The sequence below is a fragment of the Castor canadensis genome, chromosome 1, assembly GCF_047511655.1.
Source record: "Castor canadensis chromosome 1, mCasCan1.hap1v2, whole genome shotgun sequence".
Classification (NCBI taxonomy): Eukaryota; Metazoa; Chordata; class Mammalia; order Rodentia; family Castoridae; genus Castor; species Castor canadensis.
In genome coordinates, this window is record NC_133386.1 from 12,201,712 (window position 1) to 12,222,036 (window position 20,325).

The 20,325-nt window shown below is 39.1% G+C and overlaps 1 pseudogene; it reads right to left on the minus strand.

Moving 5' to 3' along the window:
• Positions 1–10,039: 10,039 nt before the first annotated feature.
• On the minus strand, positions 10,040–12,131 carry LOC109678547 (stathmin-2-like; annotated as a pseudogene).
• Between the last annotated feature and the right edge of the window lie 8,194 nt (positions 12,132–20,325).

Genomic DNA, 20,325 nt, shown 5'->3' on the forward strand with positions numbered 1-20,325 from the left:
CAACTCCCTGTATAGCTATCCTTATCTCAACTAGCAAAAACCCTTGGTCCTTCCTATTATTGCTATACTCTCTCTTCAACAAAATTAGAGATGAGGGCAAAATAGTTTCTGCCAGGTATAGAAGGGGTGGGGGGAGAGGGAAGGGGTGGGGTAGGTGGATGGTAAGGGAGGGGGTGGGGGCAGGGGGGAGAAATGACCCAAGCATTGTATGTACATATGAATAATAAATAAATAAGTAAATAAATAAATAAAATAAAGAGGTGGTTCTCCGAATGACTAAATGTAACACAGATCATTATTAATAGTAATAGTCAAACCAAGAAAAATAACTCCATTTCTGGGCTTTATAGTTTGACTATATTCATAGTTTGACTAGATTCATGTCTTTCTCATTCATAAGTCTGTCGTTACTTCTAATACATAGACTTTTTTTTTTGTTTTTTTGAGACAGAGTCTTGCTGTGTAGTCCAGGCTGGTCTCAAAGCTTGCAGTCCTCCTGCCTCAGACTTCTGAGTGCTGGGGTTACACGTGTGTGCCACCATGCCCAGTTTTTAACACATGGACTCTTGACCCAAGTTATTTACCTACCTTAAAAGCACAGTTCTGCCCAGGTTTTCCAATGAACAGTCATACACGTTGCTTTTGAGAACGAATGTTTTATACATCTGAAATTTTGTAAAGTAGCAGAGACTGTCCTGATTGAGCAGACTTTGGCTTGTGGCAGGTCTTCATTGAAAAAGACCAAATTATTTTGTTGCTATAGAGTGAAAAAAAGGCTCAGGATATGAAAAAAGATGTAATACCTACAAGTCACTTCTTATTTCCCTAGAAAACTCTTGTCTTTTTTCTGTAAACAGATGTTATACACTGAGGACGTAGTTAGAAACATAGATGACCATCCAAATAAGGCCTTACCCATTACAATAGCTTGTGGTCACTGTGCTCCTCACGTTTTCAGATTAACACCTCAGTTTTGTTACACTGAGTCTACGTATCCTGAGTTGATTTAACAGTCTCACGGGTAAACGAATAACAACACACAAGAGACTGATATACCTCTCTCAGTCCATTTTGTGTTTTTATAACATAATGCAGCAATGGCATGACATTTTGGTCACTGATGGATGGCTTGTGTGAGATCATATCACCTAGTGAGGTGCAGCCATCTTGGTTTGTGTAAGCACATTCTGTGATGTTCTCACAAAGGAAGTACCTGACAAACGTGTTGCTCAGACTATATCCTCATTGTGAAGTGACCATTGCGGTGCCTGAGGCTGGGTACCTTGTAAGGAAAAGAAATGTTTTTAGCTCACAGTTCTGGAGTCCAAGGGCATGGCACCAGTCACTTCCAGTTGAGAGCCTCAAGGTGGGCAAACTCACAGTGGAAAAGCAGAAAGGGGAAAGAGAAGCAGGCATAACTGTGAGAGGAACAGAGGGGAAGTGCCAGGCTTCCTTCCTACCAAGCCACTGTCAGGGTAACCAACCCAATCCCATGACAGCCAGAACTCACTCCCACTAGAGAAATACTTATCCCTCTTAAAGACCCTAACACCCCTCAACACTGTTACATTGAGGACTAAGCCTCAGCACAAGTTGGGGGTACAAACCACTTTCCAATCACAGCAATCCCACTCAGAATGCAAGTGTGTTCACTTTCACAGTGTAACTCTTTCAAGTGACCACAAATTCCCTGTCTGCTATTCAGGATCTAATCCATATCAAGGTCCCTGGGAGACTGAACTAATAATCTTAAGGAAACTGAATTATTAAGTGGTAAAAAGGAATTGTTAGTAATTATAGTTCTTGTATCCTTTCCCCATTACTCAGTATACCTTTTTCTGGGGCTCCACTAAATAAACTCTGCGAATATCTCTGACATCTGTTAGGCTTTTTAACTGACCTCCTTTGGCTAAATGTAATGCCTCTAAGGCTATGAAAATGATTTTCAGAAGATCTGACTTTGGGGTTGGGATGTAGCTCAGTGAGAGAGTACTTGCTTAGTATGCACAAGGCCCTGGGTTTGACCCTTAACATCACAAAAAAGAACTAGTTATACAACTTTTCATTGATATTTGAATCTAAATCTTAAGGTTCCAAGGTGATTATTTTTTATTGGTTTGGGGTGGTGGTGTGATCTGAATTGTCTCCCCAAAATTCACATGTTGAGTCCTAACCCCCAGAACCTCAAATTGTGACTGTACTTAGAGATAGGGTATTTATTTATTTATTTACAGTGGCACTGGGGCTTAAATTCAGGGTCTTATGCTTGCTAGGCCGGTGCTGTACCACTTAAGCCACTGTGCCAGCCCTTTTTTTTGTGTTGGGTATTGTCGGAATAGGGCCTTACAAACTATTTGCCCAGGTTGGCTTTGAACCATGATCCTCCTGATCTCTGCCTCCTGAGTAGCTAGGATTATAGGCGTGACCCACTGATGTATTTAAAATGTTGATTAAATTAAAATTAATTTATTAGTGTGGGTCCCAATTCAATCTGACTGTGAGATTAGGGAGGAAATGGATTTTCTCCCCTCAGTGGACCTCAAGGGGACTGCAGGATCTTGACAGGAAGATTTGGCTGAAGGTGTTCTCATGGTTCAGAGGTAACCTGAGCTCTGCAGTATAGAAGTAGGGTAGGGAACCACTAGAATTTTCTTGCCATTCAGTTAATTAGGCACAATGAAAGACAGAGTGTTGTGAAAAATTCAGGCAGAGGCTTAGAACAGAGTTATTTGTGCCTTAAAAGAGGACTAGGTAATTTGGTTACTTAACCATTGCCCATTGCTCAGTTTCTCCTCTACAGAAGAATGATACATTCCGTTCCTCTAACACATGGTTTATGTTTCTAAGGGTTTTCTTCCAGAACAGTTCTCCTTTGGCTCCCACTGCCTCTCACTTTTGCATTTGGACCATCTATTCTACTGGACATCACAACAGTGATGTGAAAAGGAAACAGCAACAGAGACAAAGGAAGGCCAAGAGAGCCAAGCGTACGAGGAAAGCGTGATCAGGAGAGTGCAGTCAACAGTCGCAGTGTGGCCCTAGCATTCGGTACTTTGAGGTCTGAGAATGCCCTTTAGATTTAGTAAAAACATTTCGTTGGCGGCTTTATGAGAACAACTTCAGTAAAATGATGGAGGCAGAATCAGTTTGCTGCCGAAATGAGGAGTGATTTCTAAACAGCTTTTTTTTTTTCCCAAGAGATTAATTATAAATGGAGGAGAGAGATAAAATAGGAGCTAAAGAGGACAAGGGATGAAGGATGTGTCTCCTAAACCATGCACCAGGGTGTCCTGGGGTACAGCAGCAGATTCAAAGGTGCCTAAGGCCAGAAACTGTCCAGAAGGACGTAGTGATGCTCTGAGCCTCAGAGGAACTACAAGCTCAACGGAAGTCCTGATTTTCCCATTAGATTGTGCTACATTCCTTGCAATGAGGTCTTGTCTTTGTAATGCTGGTTTTCTGACAGTTGTTAGGATGAAAAGAAGTCAACATGGAGCAGGAAATAAGGGCAGAATTGTCCAAGTGATTTCAAGGTTTTAGATGTTACGCAACATCTAACAGACACGTGCATTCCATGATTAAGTCATTGTGTTTATTTTAGGATGGAAAATATATTTTTTGCTATTTATGTGTATTTTTTTTCCATTATTAAGTTGCCAGGATAAAAGAACTTGTTTAGTTCCACTTTCTAGTGGAACTATCAGGTATTTATTTTTAGCCTAGTTGACCAATCATGAAAAAAATCAAGATGCTAAGACCACATTGAATCCAGGCAATTTGAGAACCTTTAGGATAAGATTTAGTTTTATTATTTTATTTTGCTTATAAAATGAAAGGATTGGAGAGGAACATATAAAGTTTTTAAAAGATATTTGTTGGAGCAGAGGCTATAACTCAGCAGTAGAGTTCTTTCCTAGCCTGTGTGAGGCCTTGATTCAATCCCCGGCACTGCAAATAAATAAATAATAAATAAATAAATAAGAAACAAATAAATAGTAGTTAAAAGGCATATCCCTTGGCACTTTGTTTTATTTCACATAAAATATTTGTAGAGAATAGACTGGCATCAAGAAGACATAAAACAGAATTGAGTATGGAGGTTGAAAGAATTAGCATTCAAGTCATAAAAGCATGGTGAAATGGAACTTAATCTTATCCATGGAGTCAGAGAGAGATTCCTAGAGCTCAGGACACCTGGATGCATAGTTTAGGAACCACAGTGATGGCCCTTTATCTCCTGAAACTGCTGGGGACAGCTGCCACTTCAAAACGATGGAATTCTGGTGCAAAGGCAGAGCAGATTTCCTAAATACTTCTGTTACACAACAACTACCAATACCAGTTTAAGTACAGCAATTTCCTTTTTCAGTCCTTTACTGAGTTGATAGAAAGTAAAAATAATCCTCAGCAATCCAAACAAGTAGAAGCAGGAATCCAGAGGAATAAAGGATCCCTGGAAAGCCACAAGCCTTGTGAGTGGCCACCAGCTCCTGCTGGAGCAAACTCTATCTTGATGACCGTACAAACTGAGCACACAGGAAATGAGGTGACCAAGTTATGGAGTCTTACAGAGAACTTTGCACAAAGCTAAATGCCGAAAAGGGAGGGGGGCACAAAACTCTGTGCATAAGTGGGGAGGTAACTGATTGAAAGGGGTAGCAAGGATATTTGCCTGTCTTGACATTGAAAGTAGGTGAAAAGAAGGAAAAACTTCCCCTGGCATTTGTAACCACAAGTCAGACTCAGGCAAGTTTGTGGTCCAATTCTTAATACCTGTGTGATGTGGAAAAACCTCAAGCAAACAAATTGTTTTAAGTTGGTATTGGGTTGGCATGCTGCCAGGCAACCAATAAAGTTGCTGTAAAGTGTCTGAGGGGGAAGCAACTCAAACTCACGGTCAAAGACGTCTGACACAAAAAGTCCATTGTGAATAAGATTGCAATTAAACAATTGAACACACCAGAAAACTATCATAAATCGAAGTAACCAGAAGCAAAGGACTGTAGAGTCAGACCAGCTGAGAGTAGGAAGTGCTTGTGACAGATAGAATACAAAGTTCCTAACAGGTTTGCTGCAGTATAATAAACTAGTTTTTTCCAACCAGCCCCATTATTGAATACCACAAATAGTTAAAAGAAAAAAAAAACTGAAAAGCTTTGAAAGCACTAAAAGCAAGACAAAACCTAAAGAAAGTGAGATCTCAGAGAGACAAGCAAAACCTAGAAATTGCTTTTCCCTTAAGAGCATTTTGCATTCCAGACAAATTTGAACTTTGGGCTTTGATTGCCTCCTGGGACAAAGGGGGCAGTCATCAAAGCCTAGAGTTCATCAAGTCTTCACATCAAGCTGGACCTTCAGAGGACTACAACCCAGGATTATGGAGAAAAATGGAACCCAACTCATTTCTCCCTACATCCCAGAGGATTTTGAGAAAAATTCCCTTGTCCAAATGGAGCAAGAAGATGGGAAAATGCTGAACCATGAAGCACATTTCAGCTTCCGTGTGGACTTGCAGTCAAACACACATTGCCTTAATGTAGTTTAAAGTGTTCTGCAACAGCAGTGCCCACGGGCACCTGGGAGCACTTTCGTAAATCTTTTCTGGAGGACTTCTCTTTCACCCAGGGCCAAAAGGAAATCCTGCAAAGAAATTCTCATGGATAATGGTGCATTCCTTTCTCTGCTGGTCTACCAACTGCCCACAAACTTGGTGACTTAAAGCAATACAGATTTATTATCTTACAGTTCTGGAGGTCAGTAGTCTAAATTGGGTCTCACCAGGTTGAAATAAAGTATCTGCAGGACTGCTTTACACCTGACTGGATCCTCCAGAGGTAAGTCAATTTCCTTGCCTTTTTCCAGTATCTAGAGGGCACCTGCATTCCTTAATTGGTGGCCTCTTCCTGTATCTTCAAAGCCAGCAAAGACAGGTGAAGTCCTTATGTCAGTTCCCACTGTGACATGCTTCCCTCACCACACCTCCTTCTCTCACACCTCCTGCCTTTTTCTTCCATTTATAATCCAAGGTGATGAGCTATTTCATCTTCTGCCATCTAAAGTAATTTCCCTCTTTTGCTGTATCAGGTAATATTCACAGGTTTTAGGGGTTAGACAGGAAGTGTAAAGAGGGGAGGGGCACTTTTTTCAGTTTAGGGCAAAAATTCCACAACTAACTATAAGGTAACTCTTTTTGGTCTCTTGTGGTACTGGGGTTTGAAATTAGGGCCTACACCTTGAACCACTCCACCAGCCCTTTTTTGTGAAGGGTTTTTTCAAGGTTGGGTCTTGCAAACTATTTGCCCAGGCTGGCTTCTAACCAAAATCCTCCTATCTCTGCCTCCTGAGTAGCTAGGATTACAGGCATGGGCCACCAGCGCCTGGTAAAAGACAACTTCTTTACTCTATGTTTCAATCAGGTTCTAAAAACCAGCTACAGCAAACATCGTACTTGACACAGATACTTAAAACACTTCTTTTAAAATAACATACAAGAAAGGACACCCATTATTACCACTTTTACATGATCCTGGAACCCCAAACCAATGCAGTGAGAGGAAGAGATAAAAAAATCTAAAAACTGAAAAAAGAAACAGAAATATTATTTTTGATATAAATATCTATATAGAAAATACACAAAGCCTCCACAGATAATTATAGAATTAATAAATATTCAAGACAATTACATTTCTATATGCTTATACATAGAAATTACTTTAGAAAATGAAATCAATCTGAAACTACCATGTAAAATAGCAACCAAAACAGCAGAGAGAGTATTCTGCTTCCTGCTGTGATAGCTTACCCAGTACCATACTTGCCTCCTTATATAAACAAGTAGGAAATGTACAGAATAGAGGCAATAGCTGTTTTTAGAATTTGGACAATAGAGAAGGAAAACAGATGCTGGTCTAGCAATATCTCTGCTTTCTGCCTGGTGGCTCTTTCTGGACCACAAGGCAGGAGGGGGGAAGATGAACAGAGCATGGGAGTCTTGGGAGACTTGCTAAGTTGAGGAAACAGAGATGACATTTTGGAAGGATTGAGGTGGCTGGAATTTGCAGGCTGAGTACTGGAGAGAAGTTAGTGATATGGAAAAAGGGCCCCAGCAGTCTTCATGAGGCCATCTGGAGGTTTTGACTGAATATAGCAGTCCCCCTATCTTTGCCGGGTATGTCCCAAGTCCCCCATGGGCACCTGAAAACTCAGTGCCAAGCCTCACACATGCTATCATTTTTCCTATACTTAACTTGTAGTAAGCAACTTGCTGTCACTGGTTTCAGAGGGTCCCTTGCCAAAGTTTTTGTTCGGCCCAGTGTTTTTTGGCACAACACATTGCTATCAATGGAACACATTTTCTGTGTATTCCACCTGTAACTATAACACATTTTCCATTTCAATTAGGCACCTATCACATACTGTAGTCACAACTTTTGTAGCTAAGATACAACATGGGAACTAGGAGGAGATTGTTTCGTTCTTCGTAATTTCTTGAAGATTTGTTTCTAGTTTAGATTTTTAACAACCTTAGCATACAATGTTTTTCTTTCCTTATTGATGTGTTTTTAATTTCTTTGTGTGTGTGTGTGTGTGTTTGAGACAGATTCTCAATGTGTAGCACAGGCTGGCTCCAAAATTGCAACCTTCCTGCCTCAGCCTCCTGAGTACTGGGATTACAGATATATTTTCTCATTAAATCAAGAACTTTCACCTTTTCACTCAAAGGGAGTACTTTATAACTTCTCTTTGGTATATCCAAATTTCCAGCACACTACCCAGGCACTGAGGAGCTATTATTAAGTAAGATAACAGTTACTAGAAACCAAACAATCTGATACTTCAATTATCAACCTGATTACTGGCACTGATGTCACAGACAGGTGGCATGCTCATCGTGGATGTGTTGGACAAAGGGGTGATTCATGCCCTAGGTGGGGTGGTGAGAGATTTCATCACACTATTCAGAACTGCATGCAATTTAAAATTTGTGAATTGCTTATTTCTAGAATGATCATGTAATATTTCCAGACTATAGTTAATCTAAACCATAAAAAGTTCAACCAGATTAAGGGGGGACCACTGAACAAAGCAGCACACATGTGGCATGAGGCACCACAAGGTCCAGCAAAGAAATGTCTTGGGAAGTGAAAGCTGAACAGTTTCCAGAGCTAGGAGATGCTTGAGAGTTCTGATTAGCCACAGTGGAAAAATCTTTTTGCACACTTAGATTCATATGTAACCCAAGAGCAACTCAACTCCCCCAATAAAGCAAGTAACTCAACTATCTGCAAAACAAAATTCAACATTATATAAAGAAAGACTGCAAAATCTAGACCCTTATCAAAGTAACATTCGAAAGGATCAGCATTCAATAAGCAAAAAATACCAAACATGAAATTTCAGGAATATGTGACTTGTTAGAGGATCCCCAACACCTCCTTGAGTTTATTTATTAGCCAGAAAATCTCATGGAAATCAAGAACACTGCTATATTCACAGTTGTGGCTTGTTACCCTGAAAATATACAGAGCAAAATCAGGAAAGGCAAAAGCCACAAAAAGAGAGTCCAGGAAAATTCAGGCATGAGCTTCCAGTTGCCAGAAGCATTGGAGCCATTGGACAGCATTTAATTCTCCAGTAATGATGGGTCACAAAGGGTACAAAGTACTGCCAGCCAGCTGAGCTTACTCAAGCCTTGATAGCCAGGGTTTGTTTTGTATGTGTGTGTGGGGTGGGGGGGCAGGGCAGAGTTTGGTGGGAGAAGGGAAGCAGGGAGTTGATCGTGTAGACATGTAGGCCCAGTAGCTGATTTTAGGGACTCTGTCTCCAGCTGCTCCACAGGTTAAACCAATATAGCACGACCTAAGACACCAACCATAAATCATAGTGTTAGCATAAACTTTCTGGATTAGCTCAACAGCCCCGATGAATAATGTCTCTCTTATCAGGCAGGATATTCTAAGGGCTTAGGAGTCATCTTCCAGGATCCTATAAAGGGCCAGACCTTTCTCTGGAATGTGCAAGATTGGAACATCCATAACCTACCAAGTCAACCTTTCACTGAACTTATTGAGTCAAATGGTGATATAAGAGAAATATAAGTTGATAGATGCAAGACCAGAAATGACAGGCATAATTATACCAGCTATTAAAAAAACATGGACTTAAAACATGAAAATAATGGAGAAAGCATAAGGAAGAATTAAATGAAATTTCAAGAGCTAAATAAAGTAGAATATCCAATATACACTGCTTTGAAAAATTAAGTAAATGAGTGGATGGTGGAATGTTGGAGTGGGGGTTTATCTATAAGCAAGAGGACAAAAGGTTGGAATGAGGCACGTAATGAAGTAATGGAGTAGAGTTGAAGACACCAGTATGAACTCCTGTTCAGCTTAACATAGGTGCAGATGGTTGTCTATGGAAACATTTATAAATATGTATGTATACTTGAATTTGGAAAGATATATATATCTTTCCAAAGGTCTATTGTCTTAATGTGACCAAGAAGCAATAACACTCTACTCTACTCAATAAGCTTGTCTAATTCAAGGTCTTAGTTTCTAATACCATTGCTAATAAAAAACACCAGACATCCTTGGATAAATGGCTGATTCTAGGACAAAGGCACAGAATATATAAGAAGCATATTGAACATCTTATAGTGTTAGAAAGTAAGCAAATGCTAAACACATATGCACAGTGTCAGGAGCATGTCAAAGTGACACAGGTTCCAACTGAAAGAGCTCCTGGTGGCCAAAGAAGAAATGATTTGAGCAACAAAATAAAATAGTATCAAATTATAATCCAAACAGTAACCACATTTATAGAATGCGGACTGACTCAATATTGTTAAGGGGGGCAGGGGGGAGAAATGAACCAAGCCTTGTATGCACATATGAATAATAAAAGAAAAATGAAAAAAAAAACAAAACGTTATACATGTCCCATGTGGATGGCACATGACCTGTGTAACATAGGCAGGTGTTTTATACAGTGATGGCACGCACAACATGCTTCAACCACACATTCAGCCTGGTACTTACACATCTGGGCAGCATGTATCCTTTTCCTGCAGACATTCAATAATTACCGCTAGTGCTTCATGGTTTTCCTCAGTTTGTTCCTTTTTCAAGATCCATTTTTTCTTTGCCGTCTTGCCATAGTTGCCATTCTCTTCCAAAGCCTTCTGAAGGATCTTTTCTTTTGCTTGTGTCTCCTCTTCTCTTCCAATTGCTTCAGCACCTGCACTTCTGGGGACTGTCTTCTTTCCTCTGCTGCTTCTAGTTTCTTCTGGATCTTCTCCAAGGACAGGTCTTACTTTTTTGGAGAAGCTAAAATTTGAAGGACTTCTGAGAATGGAGGTCAAGGCTCTAAGATCAGCTCAAAAACCTTCTCAGAAAATCAAAACCACACTAAGATTCCACCTCACCCCTGTTAGAATAGCCATCATCAGCAACACCACCAATGACAGGTGTTGGCGAGGATGTGGGGAAAAAGGAACCCTTTTACACTGCTGGTGGGAATGCAAACTAGTACAACCACTCTGGAAAAAAATTTGGAGGCTACTTAAACATCTAAACATAGATCTACCATATGATCCAGCAATCCCACTCCTGGAGATATACCCAAAGGAATGTGTCACAGGTTACTCCAGAGGCACCTGCACACCCATGTTTATTGCAGCACTATTCACAATTGCCAAGTTATGGAAACAGTCAAGATGCCCCACTACTGATGAATGGATTAAGAAAATGTGGTATCTATACACAATGGAATTCTACTCAGCCACGAAGAATAATGAAATCTTATCATTCGCTGGTAAATGGATGGAGCTGGAGAACATCATTCTGAGTGAGGTTAGCCAGGCTCAGAAGACCAATAATCGTATGTTCTCCCTCATATGCGGACTTTAGATCAAGGGCAAACACAGCAATGTGGTTGGACTTTTGTTACATGATAAGGCGAGAGCACCCAAGGCAGGTATGAGGATAGGTAAGAAAACCAAAAAACATGACAAGTATTTGATGTCCTCAATGCAAAGGAACTAATGCAGAAACTTTAAAGCGACAGAGGCCAATAGAAGGGGATCAGGAACTAGGGAAAAGATCAGTTTGAGAAGAATCTACTTAGAATGTAACACATACGTACATGGAAGCAATGCTAGGAATCTCCCTGTATAGCTATCCTTATCTCAACTAGCAAAAACGCTTTGTCTTTCTTACTATTGTTTATGTTTTCTCTTCAACAAAATTAGAGATAAGGGCAGAACAGTTTCTGCCTGGAAGTGAGGGGGTCGGGGGGAGAGGGAGGGGGCAGGAGGTAGGGTGGAGAAATGACCCAAACATTGTATGCACATATGAATAAATGAAAAAAAAATAAACCAGACACAAAAAGACATATATGCTAAAGACAGAAAATACATACATATGCAAAAAAAAAAAAAAACCCAAAATCTGCCCTGAGAAACATTTGTTGATTTGCTTCACTTTCATGTCATTGTAAATATAACTATTGATGTTGTAAGAGTCTAGGTAAAAACAAGAGCTGTGACAGTGAGGACAGCTCCTTCATGTGGTGCTTGTGGCTGACCTCACCTGAATCTTGATCCCGGTGGAAGTTCCTGCTATGCTTACTAAGAGCTCTAGGACACCAACCAGGGCCTTGCTCTTTTGAAGCCCCGTACTGCCGTTTCAGTTAAGGTAGGATGTGCAGATGTTGAGGGTGCAGGTGAAGGTCCACACAGCCTTTTTCTTTAACTGGAATGCTTTCTACACAGTTACCTCCCACCTTTATTTGGGCAACTCCTATTTACTTTTCCTTTTGATTAACTGGTAAACAGATACAAATAAAATATTTACAATGTATGAAAAGTATAAAAAATTTATTGGTGAACACTCATATAGCCCACTCTGAAGGCTGTCCCTCAACCCAACCCTAGATCAATATTCTGTTGGAGGAATCACGGGACTCACACACCATGGTATTCACAGCAAAGGAAAAGGCACAGTTTGGAGGATTCCAGGCTCTGTCTTCCAAAAATCCTCTCCCAGTGGAGTCCTAAGTCCCTCTCACCCCCCGATCATGAAGATCATGAAAGTGTGCATGGAGTGCTGTCTGTCACGGAAGCTCATGAGGGTTTTTGTTGAGGGCTGGTCACAGAGGCATAAAAATTCGAACCTTCCAGAACGAAGGCAGATGTTCAACATAAGCCACACTGTTTGCACAAGGAGTTCAGACACAACAAGTCATTCTTATCAGGCATTGGGGGGAGCCCTCCCCAAATCCAAGTTCGCAGACACTGGCCAAGGTCCCACCTTGAAAGTGAGTCTTTATGGGACACGAGCCTCCCTCATTTATTCTGCCACCTACTTTCTATTTTTATGCTCTTTCCGAACCCCATCACTCTCTATCTCAGACATCCTACATCCCCAAATAGCTATCAGATTAAATGTACATTTTTATCTCTTTGCTTTTTTTACGGGTTTATTATGTGTGCATATTCATATTTATTCCTATACAGTTTATTTTTGGTTTTGCAATATTTTGAACTTCATGTAATAATGGAATAATGTGTGCTTTTCACATTTGCTTTGAGATTCATCTGTTTTGAAGCCTGTATATTCTCATTGTGTGTACAGATTTTATAACTACATATGTGTTTTGTGTATATAGACACAAACACACAAATGTAGAAGATAGAGTATAATCTTCAATTCAGAAAAATATTATCTATAAATTTATTCATGGATACAATATTTACATAAGTGAAAATCCAATTTTCATGAATAAAATAGTGAACAATTAAATTATAAGGCAGAAGATAATTAAAGATAATACTTTATTAAATTGAAGATTATCTTCGACCCTCTAGAAACATGGATAGAGAGTCCACAATGTTCTGGGAAGGAGTGATTAAGACTACATACACTTGTCTATTTGAATATAAAGCCTGTACTTTGCAATGACTATATGTGTCAGTCAGCATTCTGTCACTATAACAAAACACCTGAGCTATTACAAGCTTTCTCACAGGTTAAATTTCCATTGCATGCTCTGTTCTGTTTCATTTTCTTTCTAATAATATACATATGCAACAATATTATTTTAATAATTGAGTCTTTTATAATATATTTATTACATGATATGGTTGGTTCTACCTTATTCTTCTATTTCAAACATTTTCTGGCTATTACTTCTGGACTATTCATACAAAATTTTAGAATTGACTTACCTACTACCATAAATATCTGTAGCTATTTTTATTGAGATCCCACTACATTTACAAATAAATTAAGAAGTAACAGAAGTTGAGTCTTCTGTGGCATGATAGGCAATTAACAAAATAAAGAAGCTGAATGTATGATCCATTTTTTGGTGACAAGTGCTAAATAAATCAGGGAAGGAGACCGAAAGGCAGGAGTAGAGGTTGTTATTTTAAATAAGAGAGAACTGGGGAGCCTGGAAGTGATAACAGCAGCAGACTGACGCTGGATAAGAAAAAGCAGGGGTTAGGAACAGTGGTCGTCATTGTTAAACGTACTCTTAGGTCTTCAAAGCTAGAACACCAGGTCCACAATAATTTTGCAAAGTTTATTACAAAATTAGCAGCAACCTATATTTCCTTCCTCCCCATTAATATTTAATAAAATCTCAGAGTTAAAAAAGCTTTAAGTATATGCCAATACCAAGTGGATATGTGAATTTTTGAGAAGTGGTCATTTGATTTCTGCTTTTATGACACCAATGATAGGAAAGTCAGTACTTCTGGAATCCAATTTATTTTAACTCTATTTGCTATTGAGATCTATTTCAAACTGAGGCAAAATTTATTCTCATAATACTTGGCATCTATTTGTCTCAGCTCTATATTTCAGAGCCACTCTGCGAGGTATAATTCCTCTTCTACAGTATGATCTCTCAAGAAACAATTTTTAAAAACTGCCATTTGTTTACTCAACATAAAAAGTTAATCATTCTTCAAATTTAGTCATTCTTCATATGTTCATCTCACTGGGCAAACCACTGACTCTAGACTTTCTCCATAGTGTAATTTTCCTCCTAAATAGTGACTTCCCAAACTGAATACAGAACTGCAAATAAGGACCAACCAATTCAGAGAAGAGTAGACCTGCTAAGGCTTCTACTGTAATTCTATTTGGAAAAATGAAAATACAGTGCTATTTGCTATTTTTAGCACTGTATCACATCACATCTATTGTTCTTAACCTATACTCCTGTGTAGTTGGTTTCTTGGGCCAAGTTCTGGTTGTTACACTTGTCTACATTAAATGTTGTTTTCTGAGATCAAACCTACCATTCCAATCTACTGACTTAAAAAATTCTGATTGCTGTGGGGCTGGCTGTGTAGCTGAAGTGGTAGACCACTTGCCTGAGTTCAAACCCCAGTGCTGCCAAAAAAAATCTGATTTTGTCAAATTTGTTAACCTTCTAGGTTGATCTTATCTGAAGATTTAATCAGGATACTCAAATATTGCTACCAAAAATCTAGTTTAATAATGATGAGGTTTAGGTTATTTGGGCCTTTTATTAGGACTGCTTATCACCTGCAAAGCCCTTTCCACCTTGGCGTTAAATAGTATTATTTCCGTTTTTTTCTGATTATACCATTGAAGACATCCTCACATTGCATTATTTTGTCCACACAGCCTCTCGTGATCCTGATACACTCCTCAATGCTGTAGTATTTCTTCTACAAAGCAACTTTAAGGTGGACTCCAAGGTGGGTGTCATAGCTCTAAGCCCATTCTTAAAGACAATCCCACTACGATTTAAATATTGCAAAAAATGCCTTGGAGGTCTCTGAGTCAAGGTCATAGACTGAGTACATGCATTTGCTTGGCAGTCCTTTTGAGACTCCACTGAAAGGACGCCACAAAAAAATGAAAAGTTTTAAATTCTTCAGGAGTGGAGATACAAGGGGATTCACCAGCAGAATTTTTTTTTTTTTTAACCCTGGAATCAAAGTGGGAAAAAGTGCATTACTGAGTGAGAGGGAGTTGGAGCTGTAACACAATGGCATTTGTCTGGTTGGAGACCAGTCAGAGTCTACAAGTCAAAGAGAGTGGAGTGCAAAGAGGGCTGAGAAGATAGAACACAGGTAGGTGGTAGTCTACCTCTGACTTACCCACCTCGCCCACCTGTATCACAAGAAACCAAGAACAAGGCCTGATTCTGAAAGTAATTCAATAGTCTGAAGACATATTTTCCAAGGTGAGTAATGGTTTGAGTCCTTGGCTTCTAGTGATGAAGTTTAGGGTGCTAATTAACAAGTGTCTTCAACAAATAAAGGCTTCCCATGCAGGAAAAGGGATTTCTCAGGAGGCAGATGAAGTCATGTAACAGAAGGAGAATCCCATACTAGCTACATGAAATAATCCATATATATATATTTTTCAGTACTGGGGCTTGAACTCAGGGCCTTCACCTTGAGCCACTCCATCAGACCTATTTTTGTGAAGGATTTTTCAAGATAGGGTCCTGCGAACTATTTGCCTGGGCTGGCTTTGAACCACGATCCTCTTGATCACTAACTCCTGAGTAGCTAAGATTACAGGGGTGAGCCACCAGCGCCCAGTACGTCTTTAATTTTTAAAAATGAAGGCACCATCAAGGACCAGCAGCTGTGTAAATAAAAAAAAAAAGAGTTTAAAAGAGTTGCTTGACCCACACATAATTCCGGGGGTAATAATTCAAGAAACAAAAGAGAGCTGAGAGTACATAGCTCAGTGGTAGAGCGCTTGCCTAGCACACATAGCTCAGTGGTAGAGCGCTTGCCTAGCACACATCGCTCAGTGGTAGAGCGCTTGCCTAGCACACATAGCTCAGTGGTAGAGCGCTTGCCTAGCACACATCGCTCAGTGGTAGAGCGCTTGCCTAGCACACATAGCTCAGTGGTAGAGCGCTTGCCTAGCACACACAGACCACTGGTTTAATTCCCAGCACTGCCAAAAGCCAACGATCCAACCAAGCAACCAACAAAACACAAGGGAACTTAAAACTAATTGGTTTCAAGAAAATATTACACACATGCTATAGTTTGAATATATCTTCTCGACTTTATATGTTGGAAACATTGTCTCCAGTGTTGGAGTTGGGCCTTAATGGGAGGTGTTTAGGTCACAAAGCCATCTAAAATGCTTGTCAGAGGGAGTTTGCTGTCTCTGACTCTGTTGCCCTTCTGCCTTCCATCATGTGAGGAAGGCTCTTACAGACATCGGTGCCTTGATCTCAGAATCCCCAGCCTTCAGAACTGTGAGAAAACAAATGTCTATTCTTTTTAAATTACCAGACTGTGGTGTTCTGTTCAGCAGTTCAAATGCACAAAAACAATATATAAAACAAAATAAAACACGTTGAAAAATAAATAGTACAAAAAAGTGTTTTTAGAAATTAAAACTAAACTATGGAAAAGGCACAGGAAACAATTTTTTAAATAGAACTGGAAGATGAACCTAAACAAACCCAATAGTACCTCTTTTTTTGGTGGTACTAGGATTTGAACTCAGGGCTTTGGGGTACTGTACCACTTGAGCCACACCTCCCCAACAGAACCTCTTAAACTCTAAAGTTCCTAAGAATCCTGGGATATTAAACTGAAGATTCTAATTCAGTGGGTTTGAGGCTAGGCCTGAATTTCCACGTTTATGACATGCTCCCAGGTGATGCCAGTGCTATTGGTTCATGGACACTTTGAGTAGAAAGACCATAGATATAAAAAGGGGAGGAGGGGAGAAGGAGAGAAAGGAGAGACAGGAAAGAGGGAGAGAGAGAGAGAGAGAGACCACAATTATTTAAAAGGAAACAGGAGAGAAGTGTAACCCCTCCTATCTGAGGGGTTGGTACCAGTGGGAAGGGGGAAGGTGTGAGGAAAGGGTGTGGGAGGGTGAATGTGGTACAAATACTGTGTGCACATGTATGAAAATGGAAAAATGAGACCTGTTGAAACTATTCCAGGAATGCGGGGAGGAGAGGATAAAGGAGACTGATGGAGCGAGTGAATTCAAGTGTGATATATTTGATATATTGTAAGAACTTTTGTAAATGCCACAGTGTTCCCCCACCTAGCACAATAAGAAGAACAAAAAGAAAATAGGAGAGGAAAACAATCCAGGAAAGCTTCTAGATGCAACTAATTGCCGATTCAAGAAGAGAAAACAGGAAACGTGAGAGAATATTGTCAAAGAAACAATAGGGAAAAATGTCCTAGAATTGGAAGGGGATTCAAATGTTCAGATTAAAATGGCCTGCTGATTGCCAAGTAGGAGGCACATAAGAAAAATCCACTCCTAAACACATTCACATGCAACTTCAAACATAAGAACAAACATAATACGGTAAAAACTTCCAGAGAGAAAATATGAAGACAACTGTGAAAGAATTTATGAGATGCTTAAAAGAACTTGTAGGATTTTGGTATAAATCTCTTAGATGTGATGAAGACAATGCCTTCCAAACTCTGAGCATAACAATTTGGAACTTGAAGTTTTAGATCCAGTTACCATTAATCATTCAAGGAAGGGCATAACAATGACGTAACGAGGTATGGCAGACTCTGAAGGCTGGCCAACTCAAAACTATCCCCAACGTCCTTCTCACTTGCCTGCCTACTGCAGAGGCTGTTAAATGTAAATAATTGTCACAAGCTTTTTGAAGATAGCAGTGGCCATTAGATATACTTCTGGTCAGTGAGGTGTAGAAAAAAGTCAGCTGAAAAAAGTGCATCTGGGAAATTTTCATTCAAGTACCATGTATACTTCAAAGAATATGCATTTTTGTTGGCTATTTAGCTATTTACTTGAGCTCATTAATTACATAAAGCATCTGTAGCTTATTTTTAGTATCCTTTATCAGTAAATTTCTGAAAGGGTCTGGAACTATCTCCATTTATCAGTTTCTCTCTCTCATAATTTGCCAGTTACTGCTTTATATTGTTTAAGGCATTAGATTGCATCTTGATTACATTGGTACTCTGATTTTTTTGGTGGGATGGGATTTGAACTCAGGGTTTTGCACTTGCAAAGCAGGTGCCTTACCACTTGAACCTCCAGTCCATATTGTTATTCTTAATGCTACCTTTCTTTTAGAATTCAACATGAAAAAATATATTTTGTCATATTAAAATTACTCTCTTGGCTTTATTTTGTTTCATTATCATCTAATATGTTTCTATGTCCAACCCTTGATTTCCAAACATTCTACATAATTTTTTTTCATGTGGACAGTTTGTTACATTTTGTTTCTTTAAGACATTTAAAACTAGTTTCTGAGGGCTCATGCCTGTAATCCTAGCTACTCAGAGAGCAGAGATCAGAAGGATCACAATTTGAAGCCAGCCTGGGCAAATAGTTGGTGAGACCCTATCTTGAAAAAACCCATCACAAAAAAGGGCTGGTGGAGTGGCTCAAGTGGTATAAGTGCCTGTCTAGCAAGTTTGAATCTTTTTATTGTGTTTTTAACCCAGTTACACTTAATTAAATACAATAACATCAGCACTTTATAACATCTTATTTCATATTTTCTATTTGTTTGTCTTCTCTGTTTTTCATTGAAGGGATCAAGATTTTTTTTATGAGTTCTAGATTGGGAGATATTTATGATAATCTGCTTTTATATTTTAGGTGTAATTCTTTAAACTTATCAACATCTAGTTTACTTTATAAAAAAATCTCTTATTACCTCAGTTCCCTATCTCAACCCTTTCTGCCCTTTCTATCTTGAGAGTAGGAATTTATGTTCTGAATTATGCATGTACTTTTGCTTCTCTAAAGAGCATGAAGTATGCAGATGTTAAGTTATTTGGGTGCTGTATTTCCACGTATACTCTGGTATTCTCCTCTTCCTATCTTTCTCCTCCCTGAAACAGTTTTTCCAACAGTGCTTTCAGAGAGATCCTTCTATACCTAATCGTATCTTTATGTACACTTTTATATCCAGGAAGTTTACTAGAAGAAAATTCTAAGTTGAGGTTTGCTTCTTTTTAATTCTTTAAAAATGTATCCAGTGTCTCTTCTGTATCCAATGATGCTTTTGAAAAGCTTGTCACTAATCAAATGCTTGTTCTTTTTAGGTATTTTGTTCTCTTTCCGGATGCTTTTGAATTTTTCTGTCTGGATGATTAAAATAAACATGTCATCATCTTTGGCAGTTTAGAATTCTTCTGATCTCAAATCTTTCAGCTTTCTTTAATTCTGAAAAATTACTCATTATTATTTCTTAAAATATTTCCTCCTCTGGATCTCCTGTTATGTAAGTGTTGACAGTTTTACTTCTAGCTTTCATAACTTTTCAAGAAATTTCTAACTTTTACTTCTTCCTAATGTCTTCTGAGAGGTATCCAATCTTCTTGACAGGGTCACCACATCTGAGTTTTCCCAGGATTTCTTGGTTTTAACACAAGTTCTGCCTGTCAGGGAATGACTCAGCTGTGGAAAAACCAGGATGGTTGGTCACTCTGCGTCCAGGTTGGACAGGTTGAACATTTTTTGTTTTGTTTTTGCTACCTACTAAATTCCTGTTCGATGATTCTATTTCATGTCCTATGTTTCCACTTTATGATGTCTTGCTCCATATTGCTGAAAACCCTTTATTCTCTCTTTGAGAGAGTCTTATTTTGAAATAGTGATCAATACATTCCATTCATTCTGCCTCATGTGGTAATGCTGACTTTAATTGTTGGGGTGCCTCTAACACCAGAAGATTAGTTATGGTTATGAGGACATTGGCCACCTTGGGAATGTGGTCCAGCATAATGGGCAGAAACTCAAGCTCTACCTCCTGCCCTCTGGGTGAGTTTAATGTGTGTGTATGTATGTATGTATGTATGTATGTATGTGTGTGTGTGTGTGTGTGTTGTGAGAGTCTTTTTATGTCTAATATAGAAAAATTTGTAAATATTTCAAAGATATTAAAATGTGTTGTTGGGTACTTTTTTTTGTGGTACTAGGGTTTGAACTCAGGGCCTATACCTTGAGTCACTCTATCAGTCCTTTTTTGTGATAGGTTTTTTGGAGATAGGGTCTATTTGACTGCGCCTGGCTTTGAACCACAATCTGGATCTCTGCCTCCCAAGTAGTTAGGATTACAGGCATGAGCCACCAGCACCTGGCAGTACTTGATCTTTTAATCTGATTTGTATATTTCTTTCAGACTTTCATTATCCTTGTTTATTTTCACCCATCAGATATTGGGGGAGCCATTATGCTACATTCTCCTATCACTATTACATGTGCCAGTGGTTTCAGCATTTCTGACCAGTTTTTCTCTAAGTATTCTTGCTCGATACTACTTAGCAAGGTTTGTGGAAGT